The following is a 12,710-nucleotide window of genomic DNA, read 5'->3' as shown; positions in this document are numbered from 1 at the left end:
TAAATAATAAATAGAGCTTGTTATTGCTGTAGTGCCAACCTCCTCTCCAGTCAATAGTACACCCATTTTCTGCAAAAAACAAACATAATAATACAAAACGAAATCAGGTATTGCTAGGCCCCCCTTGCAATTGGAAGAGACATGAATCTTATAGCTCGATGGGGTTTACCAGGAGCCCACAAAAATTTAGAGCAAAGTGCCTGTAGCTTCTGCAATTGATTCGGCAATATTTCAAGTGGTATAGTTCTGAATAAGTATAATACCCGCTGAAGAATATTCATCTTTAAAATATTCGCGCGACCAATCAAAGTAAAATGTAACCTGCCCCATCTCTCCAAAGAGTTTGCAATATTGTAACATAATGACCCCAAGTTTGCGTCTACTAATGCGGACATGGATGCCCTGGTTTTTACACCTAAATATGTAGCTTCAGCAACGACCCTTGGATCATGTAATACAACATTATCAGTACATACAAGTTGCGTTTTGGTAACATTCAATTTATAGCCCGACACCTGGCCAAATTTCAGTGCTAACAGTTCAATCTCTAAAAGTGCGGTAGCCGGGTCCCCAGATGTCACCGCAATGTCGTCTGCATATGCAAATACTGTATAAGGGATACCATGTGATAAAAAAAGGCTTAATCAACTGACTCATATAGAGCATTTCTACAAAGGGATTAATGTATAAAGAAAAAAGTAAAGTGGAACAGGGACATTACCGTCTCGTACCTCTAGTAATTTTTACTACCTCTGAAGTTGATCTCATTACCGCTATTCTAGTTACTGGTGAAGCATACAGAACCTGCAAAGCGGTCATAAAACTTTTCCAAAAACCCACCATTTCCATTAATATCCATAAATTATCCCACTCTACGCGATCAAACGTTTTTTCTGCGTCTAATAAAATTAACCCTAAGTGTCGCTTCTCAACATGTGCAATATCGAAAAAAGGTAATCACTTTATTGATGTGAGACACCGTGCCCCTCCCAGGTATGAATCCATGCTGATCATGTGATACTAGCGAGGCAATTACTTTAGAGAGACGGTTAACTAAAATTTTAGAATATATTTTGCCATCACAATTTAAGAGTGATATAGGGCGATATGAACCAGGTAACTCTAAATCTTTACCTTTCTTACCAAAAACAACAATTGTAGCTTCATCCCAAGACTTAGGAGTTCATCCAGTTTGAGCAACCCTAAAAGTAGCCAGCATCATTTCCTTCAGGTAATCAAAGAAAAGTTTGTATATCTCTCCCGGTAAACGATCGGGCCGGCTGCTTTCCCCACTGCTAAAGTCTTAACTGCAGTTACTAACTCTTCCATGGTGATTGGGGCATCAAGCATATCTGCCGCCTCTGAATCTAGTTTAGGAAACTCCCCAAGTGGCATTGGTATTACTCCTACTGCCCCTCCTTGCTGATGTGTGTACAGATTAGTGTAAAACTGCTGAAAAATGGTTAGAATTCCTTCTGGATCCGACCTTACTGTCCCTGCATTATCCTATAATGCTGCGATATTGCGTCTGGCTTCATTAATACGAAATTTAAGGGCAAGATATCTCCCAACTGTCTCCCCATATTCGTGACATTGTTTCCTATGAGTCAAATATTTTCTTGCGGACTCTTTGTCCCAAACACCCGTTATTTTGGCCCTTTTTCAGACAACCTCATCCTCTAATTCTAAAATACTACCCTGATGTACTATACCATAAATTAGTTTCTCCTCTGCCCTTTTCAAATCAGAATAAAAACTCTCAGTCTCCCCTCTAAGCAGGCCTTGAACGTATCCCAAACTATGTCGATACTGGCTGAGTCCCTATTGATGTCGAAGAATTCCTTAGTCCACCTGGAAATATGGTCTATGAAATCGTCGTTAGCATATAGCTTCCGGTCCAAGGAAAAAGTTTTTTTAGGTCTTACAGCTTCACCCCAACTTGGCAATGTTATTATAATAGGGGGATGATCGGATGAATGAAGTATATCCTGGATCTGCGGGGAATAATGTACTCCATGCATCTATCAAACCATGGTCCTTAGTAGATTAAACAAAGCCTTAAAGACCTGCGGTTTTTGTCCTTTGTAAAATTTCGGCCCCTCCACAAAATCCTGACTCATTAAATTAATATTCATGTCTCCACAAATAATTAGCGTGGTTGGCCCTGTTGCAAGTTCTATACTCAATTCTTCCAAAATTGTTGACTCATCTAAATTAGACCCATAAATATTACATAAAGTAAAATTTCTGAGTCGCCCACCGAATTCGGCTATAGCCCAACAACCTAATTTGTCTATCAAGTTTCGCCGAACCGTGTAAACATTGTGTTTGACTAAAATAGCAACACCACGGGTCATTACTGATTGCTACGCAGAGACAACGACAGAGAATCCCAGATCAGATAACAAATGACGTTTGCTCCACGGTAAATGGGTCTCTTGGATACATGCAATGTCCGGGTGAATATGACGTAGCTCGGCAGCAATTCTCCTTCTTTTGTTAATGTTATTCAGGCCAGAAATATTCAAAGAACATATTTTAATACCTCTAAAAGCCATCAGACATGAAACCTAAATTCGCAATAGGTCACACAATTCTCTTATTTATGTAACAATATGCATACCCTTCTCCTGATGCATTTCCTTTTTATTGTTTTTTCTTTGCTAAAACTGTGGATTTGTTTCCCCCTTTTTACCTCACCACCGTGACCCTTCCACCCTTCCACCACCCCAGCACCCCAGATTGACCCCCAACCCCTCCCTTTAACAAGGCTTTAGGACTTATAGTCCTGCAGATGACGGCTGCCGTGATTCCCTTCCCTTGTCCACAAGCCAACCACCAATTCCTCCATTCAGAAAAAAGAAAAGAGAAAGCGAGAAAAATTGATAATAGTCGTCTTCCATTAAACCTAATCTCTAACAATAAAGAGATAGAGGGAAAAGAAAAGAAAAATGAAAAATCAGAGACACATAAAATTTATAATCTAGACACCCATCTTCCAGCCAAAGTAACGTTGTATCTCTAAATGCTGTTCAGATACTCTTCAGCTAGTCCCTTTGTTGTAAAAAAATGTGTAAGCTCCTGAAAAATAATCTTCAATTTTGCAGGATTCATTAAATAGGCCTGCGCTTCTTTAACCTGAAACGGTGTAATTAACTGACGAAGCTGCCAGCGATTTTCCATGGTGTATTTATAGAAATCAGGTCTTACAAAAAACTCAAAACCAGGGCCTGTTCTCCACTTGTCCGGGTGAGCAAGCTTAAAGACCTCCTCGCGGGCCAAGAAGCTATTGAACGAGATTAGCAGCGCTCTAGGTCTAACAACATTTTGTCCATCGGACTGTCCTGCACGTACTCGAGTATTGAAGGGAAACCGATGTGCTCTCTCTATCTCCCTGTCCCAATCCCATTTACTTAACTCTGGAAAAGCGTTTTTGAATAGATCCACAATTTGCGAGCATCTTGCTCCTCTTTTCCTTCTGGTACTTGTAAAACTCGCAAATTATTTCTATGTGCTCTATTTTCAAAGTCAGCCTTCTTCCACTGTGTATCCTCTTTTATTGACTGCAATGATTCTGTCTCAACCTTCTGCTGCGCAACTTCGTCCTCTAAGTTCGATATCCGGGATTCTGCCTCATTAAATCTAGAAGTAAAATCAGATTGTGATTTGGCCAACCTGCGAACCGAATTCTGCACTTTTCGGCATAAATTCTGAACCCTTTGGCTCTCCTCTCTTGTTTCATCCCGCAAGGACATTATTGATTCATAGATCATTGACAGAGATATTTCCCACTCCAAATGCTCTGGGGAACCGTCCTGAGATTGATTTTGACTGACGTGCTCACCCTGATTATCTGCCATCTTTTCCGTTTTTTCACGAACTGTGGAAGGGCTACCTTCAAGTATATCAACTGAATCATCCAAGCAGACACTGCTATGAGGGCTGCCACTCGTCATATTCATATGCTGGGCATATTGTAGGGCTAGGTCCTCGCAAGATGAAGATAGCGACTGATCTGACATAGAATAAAAGTCTCCAGATTCAGCGTCCTGTTGTATACCTTGACTTTGCTTCTCACCTATTGATATATGGGGATGATGTATCCTTTGGGTATCTACATCATTAGTTGTGGAGGGGGGAGAATTCACCTCTGCTGCCCTTGCTGGAGTTGGGCAAGCCTGTCCCTTTGCAATGTTGTTACACAATGGCCCATCAACACTTAACGCTGCTAATTCCGTCTCAGCATCTACAACCACTGGTGTTAATAGTTCCTTTTCAACCATGGTGAGTGTTTTTCCCCCCTTGGACTTTTCCTTTGCAGCAGAGAAAATCGCAGGAATAATTGTATTTTTTTCTACACCGCCCGCCTTTATTTTCATACTATCCAGAAATGTTTTAACATTTTTTTGCGGGCTGGTCAAACTTATCTTGCTCACCTCTGCCCCAGCATTTTCAGCTTGCTCCTCCGCTGTCCGAGTTTTTCCCCTTACACCCTTTGGAGGCATGTCTCCAGCGCTCCCACCACCGAAGCTCCCGTACTTCTTTTCCCGGTGCGAGCAGTCAGAGCAGTCAGGGTGAAAGGAGTTTTCTGCGAGGGCGAGCCGGCCTCCACCTGCAAACACTCAGTGCACAACCCCACGCCGGCTCACTCCACCAGCACCGTCGGTCCGCTGAAGAGGATGCCGAAGAGGACGCCAAACACCAGCCGCCAGACCTTGTCCAGTTTCAAGCCTCTACTTCCAGCGCATAAATGACGGTAAACTATGATATATATGCAATATGTATTTGGCAGTTTCCTTAGCGGCACGAAACGAAAGCCACCACTGTTTCTTTTTTTTTAGTTGCGTCCTGTCTCTTTCCTCCGTCCGTTGTGGCTTGTGGGCTGAGCGGGGAGCAGTCAGCCTACACGTCCACTCGCATGGGCGCCATCTTGCCTCTAACATTGACTGGTTTCACTTGGAAATTCTTTTAAGTGTGGAGTTTTGGAACTTACTAATATTCCTCTAAAATCAGCCGAACTACGAATTCCGATTTACTCACCTGTTATCAGGTCAGACCTCAATGCAGCATCTTTGAGCCCGGTACTGATCCTGAAAAGTAATTCTAACCATACTTACCAGTAACTTGAATTTCCTTCTATAGGCTAACATTGACCGTTTACACTTGGAAATTTTTCTGTTTGGAGTTTTGGAACTTTATAATATTCACCTAAAATCATCCGAACAACGAATCCCGATTTATTCACCTGTTATCGGGAGAGAAGCTAGTGATGCATCTTTTAGCCCAGCACTGACACTGAAAAGTAATTCTAACCATACTTACCAGTAACTTGTATTTCCTTCCATAGGAATCCATTGTGTGGTTTTCACCAGAAATCTTTATAGGTGTCGATTTTCACAAACTACAAATATTCCTTAAAAATCGCCTGTATGACTTAAACGCATTCTTTCAACTGTTTACAGGAGATGCACCAGTGCTGGATCCAGGATCCACCACTGAGTAAGAAAAAGTAACGATAACACTAATTACTTGCTAAGTGAATTTCCTCCCATAGGATAACATTGGTGATTCTATGTGAAAAAGTTTCAACTTTTAAAAAACAATAATATTCCTTAAAAATCACTACTGTAACTTAAACACTTTTACTCACTGTTTACAGGAGATGTCACAGGACTGAATCTAGGATCCAGTCCTGTGGTTAGAAAGTAACTCATAAAGTAACTAATTGCATTTAATTAGAAATCCCCATTGAGCTCAATTTTGCATTGTGTTTGAAATTGTGTTGCCCATTGCTACAACTGTAAGTACTGTACTTAAAAGTCTATTGCCTAATTGCAAAATATTTATAATAAAAGTAATTAATTCTGAGGAAGTATATTTTGTAATGTAATGTATAATGTAGTTATAATGTAATTTAAAAAATAAAATATCTACAAATAAATAGTAAAAAAATGTAGTAAATCAATATCAAAAAATAAATATAACAATTAATACATTTAAAAGTTTTCATTTATAAAACCTTTGAAATTCACTGAAAAAACCATAGGTTTTCAGACATGTTATAGTTAGGAATTAGCATTTAAAAAACCTTTGAAATTCACTGAAAAAACCATAGGTTTCAGACATGTTATAGTTAGGAATTAGCATTTAAAAAACCTTAGAAATTCACAGAAAAAACCATATGTTTTAGGGGTGTTATAGTTAGCTGGACATTTCACTCGTACAAAACCATTGAAATTTCTCTGTTATAGTTTTAAAAAAAAAACCTTTATTTGTCATTTTCCAAATAACAGTAAGCAAAACATTTAGTGATTCACATTCGCAATCTGAGTCACACAGCAAGACATTTCCAGTACAGCATGTAATTAACAAGGCACACAGTATAGAGCCATCAGAAGACATCTTAGTCATGGGGAGCGCAAGGTGACATGACAGAACAGGAACGCTGCATATCAAGGAAGCAGGCAGGTGTCAGGGAGGAGCAGAGACTGAATCGGATGACAAATGGAGCAGGAGACATGAGGGCGAGCAAGTGTACATTCCAGCCATGCAATCACACAGTATCAAGGGGGATGCCCCTAGGTCCCACAGCAGAATGACATCATCTATAAGTAAGGGTAGGCATGGGACATCACTCACCCCACTCCCGTTGGAACCACCCGACTCTCCAGTTGGGACTGGCGCTCAGCTGTGATCTTGTCAATGTAAGTGCGATAAGGCCCCCAGATGTCTAAAGGGCGTGAAGGGGCAGGGACCATAGTCGAATACTCCACACTATTGATGTTACAGCAGGCCATACTACGTAGCCAGGAGTTCAGGCTAGGGGGTCGCCTGGCACACCAAAGCAAAGCGATTTCTCTTTTAGCAAGCAGAAAACCCAATGCAGCAAGTATGCGGATAGAATGCGGGAAATTCAAAACGTAACCCAATAGTGCTATTTCGGGTGTGGGAATCAGGCGGACCCCGAGTATTCGACTGAATGTGAGCTGAATTTGAGACCAGCATTCGCCAAGTGAGGGGCAGGTCCAAGCAAGGTGGGCACAGTCAGCGTGGGGGGCTTTGCACCTAGGGCATCGGTGCGATAGGTCAGGGTTAATCCTGTGGGCCAATGCAGGAGTGTGATACAACCTGCGGAGGAATTTAAAATGAATGAGTTTGTGTCTGCTATTTATCAAAACTTCTCGTGTAGCTCTACAGCAGTAGGCCCACTGGTCGTCTGCTATGGGTTTACCCAGATCCTCTTCCCACGCTGCGCGCACCCCGACATCCAGTGTTGGAAGGGCAGCTCTGCATAGTCTGTATAACCTGGCTACTAGATGCGTGCCCTGTGGGTGTTGTATTATAAGGGATAGAGGAAGGGCCTCGTCTGGGGCAAGGGGGAATGTGGGAAACGCAGCGCGCATCATGGATAAAAAATTTGGTCAGTACAAAGGAGTCCATGAAGGTGCGATCTTTGAAGCGGAGATCATTTGTCATGGAAAAAGCATGACCATCAGGGAAGAGGTCACCATTAGTGCCAATGTTGAATTTGGATAGTGTCTGTTTGACCACAGTTTCCCCAGTTATAGGGAGCCAATGCGCGTTAGGGAGGGGTAGAGAAGGGGAATACAAGACTGTTAGTCCTAGTAGTCTCCTCATCTTGTCCCACGCCCAGCAAGTGGATGAGACTGTTTGTATGTCTTGGGGGTCCCTGGGGATCCCTTTGGGCAAGACCGTGGGTAGTGGAGTCGGCAGTGTCCGGTCGGCCTCAGGTTTTAAATATGGTATACGGGCGTCAGGGTGGAACCAAGAGTACGCAAAGGAACACTGCGCTACCAGGAAATACAAATAGAAATCGGGAACACCAAGACCACCTTTTTCATATGGGAGTGTAAGCACCTTCCAGGAAACACGTGGGTTTTTGTCTCCCCAAACTAACCGCAAGAGCAGGGAACGTAGCAGGGAGAAGAATATCTTAGTGAGGGGGATCAGAATATTGATAAAAAGGTACAAGAACCGGGGGAGCACGATCATTTTGATAATGGCGATCCTACCAGCCATGGCTAATGGAAGGCGTATCCAGCGGTCGATCTGACCCTCGAGGAAATCCAACGCTGTGGCATAATTTAGCCTGACGATGGCCACATTGTCGAGGTACACATGTATTCCCAGGCATTTGACCGATTCGCTGCACCATTCCAGTGGGAACGGCAGTCCCATTTGGTGGTACTAGGAGTGAGAGGAAAAATGAGGGACTTGTGCCAGTTTATGCGGAGTCCTGAAAAAACACCAAATCGGGTAATCTCTAAGAGGAGAGGCTCCAGATTGACGTGGGGCATCCTAACATAGAAAATCGTGTCATCTGCGTACAGCGACATCAGGAGTGGGCCAGTGCGAAACTGCAGGCCACGAAACAAGTGCTTTTCTTGGAAATGACGGACCAGAGGGTCCATTGCCATTATAAAAAGTAACGGGGACAACGGGCATCCCTGTCGCGTGCCGCGTGATAAGGAGAATTGTTCCGTGATGATGCCATTCAGTCGAAGTCTAGCTGTGGGGAGTGTGTACAATAAAGCAACTGTGGACACAAAGCATTCCGGCATGCCCATACGCCTCATGATGGATAGGAAAAAGGGCCATTCCAATTAATCAAATGTCTTCTCGGCATCTAGCAAAATAGCTGCCGCCAGGGTGGCAGGATCAACCCTGTGCAGGACCGAGAACAGGGTCATTAAATTCAGGGATGTGGAGCGATGTGGGACAAACCCGGACTGAGCCAGTGATATTATATATTCCATAAGGAGAGAGAGTCGGATAGCGAGAACTTTAGCCAGGATCTTGTAGTCAAGGTTCAACAGAGACAAGGGTCTATATGAACTGCATGAGGTGGGGTCCTTTCCCAGTTTGGGGAGGAGAATTATAACTGCTTCTCTGAGCGTGGGGGGCAGGTGTCCCTGTCCGAGTGCCTCTGCATAAACCTCCACCAATCGGGGAACAAGTTCCTCTTTGTAAGCCTTATAGAAATCAGCTGAGAAGCCATCTAGTCCAGGAGCCGAGGAGCCCCTCAATACGTCAATGGGCTCATTAATGCTGTCAGGTGTGATAGGCATTGCCAAGAATTCCTGCATATGCTTTTCGAGATATACCATTGCAATCTCATTCAAGTACATGCCCTGTTACTCCAAACCCCCAGACAAGGTGGATTTGTGTAGGGTTTTGTAGTAGGACAGAAACATATCGCATATCTCTGGCGTGGAGTGGAGTAGGTCTCCATTGTGGTCCGCGATTTCCATGATATATGGTGACTGGTGTGGGGGTCTGAGCAGCTGCACTAGCAATTTACCGGGTCTATCTCCCTCCCCGTATTGCCTCGCTGTGTACTGTTTAGAAAGATATTTTAGTTCCCGATCAGCTTCCTCACGGAATTCATTCATCAGTGACAGTCTCTTTGCCTCATTGTTTGCAGAAGGATTATGTAACAATAAGTCATCCAAGGTCGCAATGTCATTTTCAATACGGGTAAGAGTGGATCTGATGTCCCTCAAAGTCCCCACATGCGTTGCGATACAGACACCGCGGATTGTCGCCTTATACCCTTCCCATAAAGACGCCCAGGTGTCAACAGATCCCATGTTCAGTTCAAAATAGTCTTCGGATCGTTTCCGTGAACACCGGGTCAGTCAAAGCCCTCCCGGGGAACCGCCACTGTCTCTCATAACCTCCCAACCGAGGAATCCCCAGTTGCAGTATCACAGGAGAATGATCTGAGAGTGTGCGTGGAAGGGTGAGGTGGTTCTTGACCCACCCCGCAACCCTAGGTGAAATGAGCCAGTAGTCGATTCTCGTCCATGTGTTTTGTATTCCGGAGTGGTGTGTATAATCTGGGGTATGTGCGTGTAGCCATGCCTCAATGACTATAAGGGAGAAGTGTTTGCAGAGATCCAGGAGAATGGGACGTGATTGAGCCTTCATGTCAGGGGAAGAGGAGGTACTGTTCCCAGGGGGTTTCAATAAAAGGTTAAAGTCACCACCCATAAATAGCAGGCCAGGATCCATTGTTAGGAGTTTCAACTGGAGTTCTTGAAAAAAGGAGGGGGTGTCGACGTTGGGACCATAAATTCCCACAAAGGTGACCCTGTGGCCCATCAGGGAACCCGAAACAATAAGGAATCGGCCTTCGCCATCAACAATGGAGGAGGACAAGGCAAATGGTACTCTCTTGTGAATAACAATGGCAACCCCTCTGGAGTACCTGCTGTAATTCGAGAAATACCGATGCGGTCCCTTGAGAGCAGAATCACGATCTCTGAAGTTCATGACGCGGGCGATAATGGGGCGAGGAGGCTGGCCGGGACGGGGGCGTGGGCCAAGGGACCTATGAGCACGCTCCACCACAAACCCCTGTGTAAACACCTCCCACCGAACAGGTCGATCAGTAGCTTTTCGACGAATATATCCATCCGTCCGGTAGATGTCGTCTCCGCCACGCCAAGAATACGTATGTTGTTTCTTCTACCACGTGCCTCGAGGTCTTCGTTCTTCACCGCCACCTCCTTGAGGATTTTTTCAACTCGTTCCAGTCTCTTCAGTGCCTTGGATGCGCCGTCCTCGGTGTCCGAGATCCTGGATTCTGCCACATCTAACCGCCGGTCGTGGGCCTGTATCTTGGAGCCCATGTCCGCCATTTTCTGCTCGAGGCTGTCAAAACGGCTGTCCAGTGCCTTGAAGCTCGCCCTCATTTCCGTCATCATGGCCGTAACCAGGGAGGTAGTGTTGCCACGACCTGTCACCTCTGCCGCGCCCGAGGAGGAGTCCTGGGGGGGTACGCAGAGAGAAGAGACGCCTTGTTGAAACTAAGTTTGCGCTGGTTAGGATCCCTTTTCCCCATGGTGGTGACTGGCGGGTGAATGGTGAACCGAGGCCGAGCCGTAGCAGACAAGTGAGTCAGGAGCACGAATGGGGGAAGAGGTGGCGGTACCGGCAAACCGGAGGCACGTCGCCCACAGTCAGGGCCAGGGCCGCCAATGGGAGATAGCGACAGGCAGCAGTGAAGGAGCTCAGACCCCGTGTGGTGACAACAGGGCGGTCACAGGTTCCCTCCTCGGGGTTTGTAAGTAGGATTCCCGGTCTGAATCTCCCCTATGGCGTGAGGGAGCAGCCAGCATAAACTGCCGTGTGGGACAAGGAAGCAGGCCCAGGTTCGAAAGAATGGCGCCGATATACAACACAGCAGGCGGTATGCGATGTCTCAGGGGCCGTGTTAGGTGAGGTCACAGCGCTGGAATGTGGAGTGTAGCAAGCCGTCACGTCCCCCGGTCACAGGCCGCAGTCGCCTCCGTCAGGGTCGGGCCGGCATCAATGCGGGGCCGCCCCACAGGCAGCGGAGCGCCTGCAGCCGCATCGCTCACAGTCACCCTCAGGCCACCCCCGCAGCGCAATGCCCACCCAGCCCCACGCCCGAGAACCGACAGACTCAATCACCACTCAAGGTCCCGGCTCGCCGCGCCGACCCAGGCCCGAGGGCCATCTGCATGTCCCTGGGACCCGGATCGACAACGACGCGGCTCCGGGCAAAAGAGGACGGGGTCGGGCCAGTGGCAAAGGGCAGAGCGCGCCGAACGTCGTGGCGATGGGGGCAGAAGGCGACAGGCGCACAGCCAGCACGATGTCCACTTACCAGCCGGGCGCAGTTAGGGAGGCCGTCCGCGAGAGCACCGGGCCCTCGTTCCCCTCTGCCTAATCTTCAGATTTCCTTGGCCGCGGAAGCTGAGATTTCACACGCCGATGTGGGACAGGATTAGCTGCAGGATGGTGTGTTGTGGTCTCCTCAATACCGCGAATTTACATGGATAACGCTGAAAACGGCCGCCCGTTCGGCGGAGCTTCAAGCAGAGGCGGCCATCTTGGTCGCCTCCGTGGCCACGCCCCTTCCTCTGTTATAGTTAGTTGTACTAAGTATAACTTGCGCGCCCGCAATCCACTGCTTATGATGTCACATAATACTCCTTCATGACATTGATGTCACTGACAATGTCATGAATGATGTAATATGTGACATCATCAGCAGTGGATTGCAGGCGCGCAAGTTATACTTAGTACAACTAACTATACCAGAGGAATTTCAATGGTTTTATACGAGTGAATTGTCCAACTAACTATAACACCCCTAAAACATACGTTTTTTTCAGTAAATTTTTAAGGTTTTTTAAATGCTAATTCCTAACTATAACATGGCTGAAACCTATGTTTTTTTTCAGTGAATATATATATATATATATATATATATATATATATATATATATATATATATATATATATATATATATATATATATATATATATATATATATATATATATATATGTATATATATATGTATATATATGTATGTATATATATATGTATACATATGTATATGTATCCACAGGTACTGGATCCCACCAACTAGAAGGAAACAGAGACGGCACACCAGGAAGTCTTGCACAAACCCTTTATTGTGCACTCGTTAACCAAAGACGACGCGTTTCGGCGTAAGCCTTTATCAAGTAACCACCATTTTGTGTTTTGCCAAACTTATAGTCCCACAACTGTTTGCTGAGTGATCCTTATCCGAGTGCTCGATAGGAACGCCGTTACATTGTGCATATTGATTCCGGCTGCTCCGCCGGTTCGAGCCACACCCACGAAGGCGAGGGGTTGCAGCAGGAGCGCTGTCATAGTGGAATATATATA

Source organism: Lissotriton vulgaris, chromosome 1_1 (genome assembly GCF_964263255.1).
Source record: "Lissotriton vulgaris chromosome 1_1, aLisVul1.2, whole genome shotgun sequence".
In the NCBI taxonomy this organism is placed as follows: Eukaryota; Metazoa; Chordata; class Amphibia; order Caudata; family Salamandridae; genus Lissotriton; species Lissotriton vulgaris.
This window is presented reverse-complemented; position numbering follows the sequence as displayed.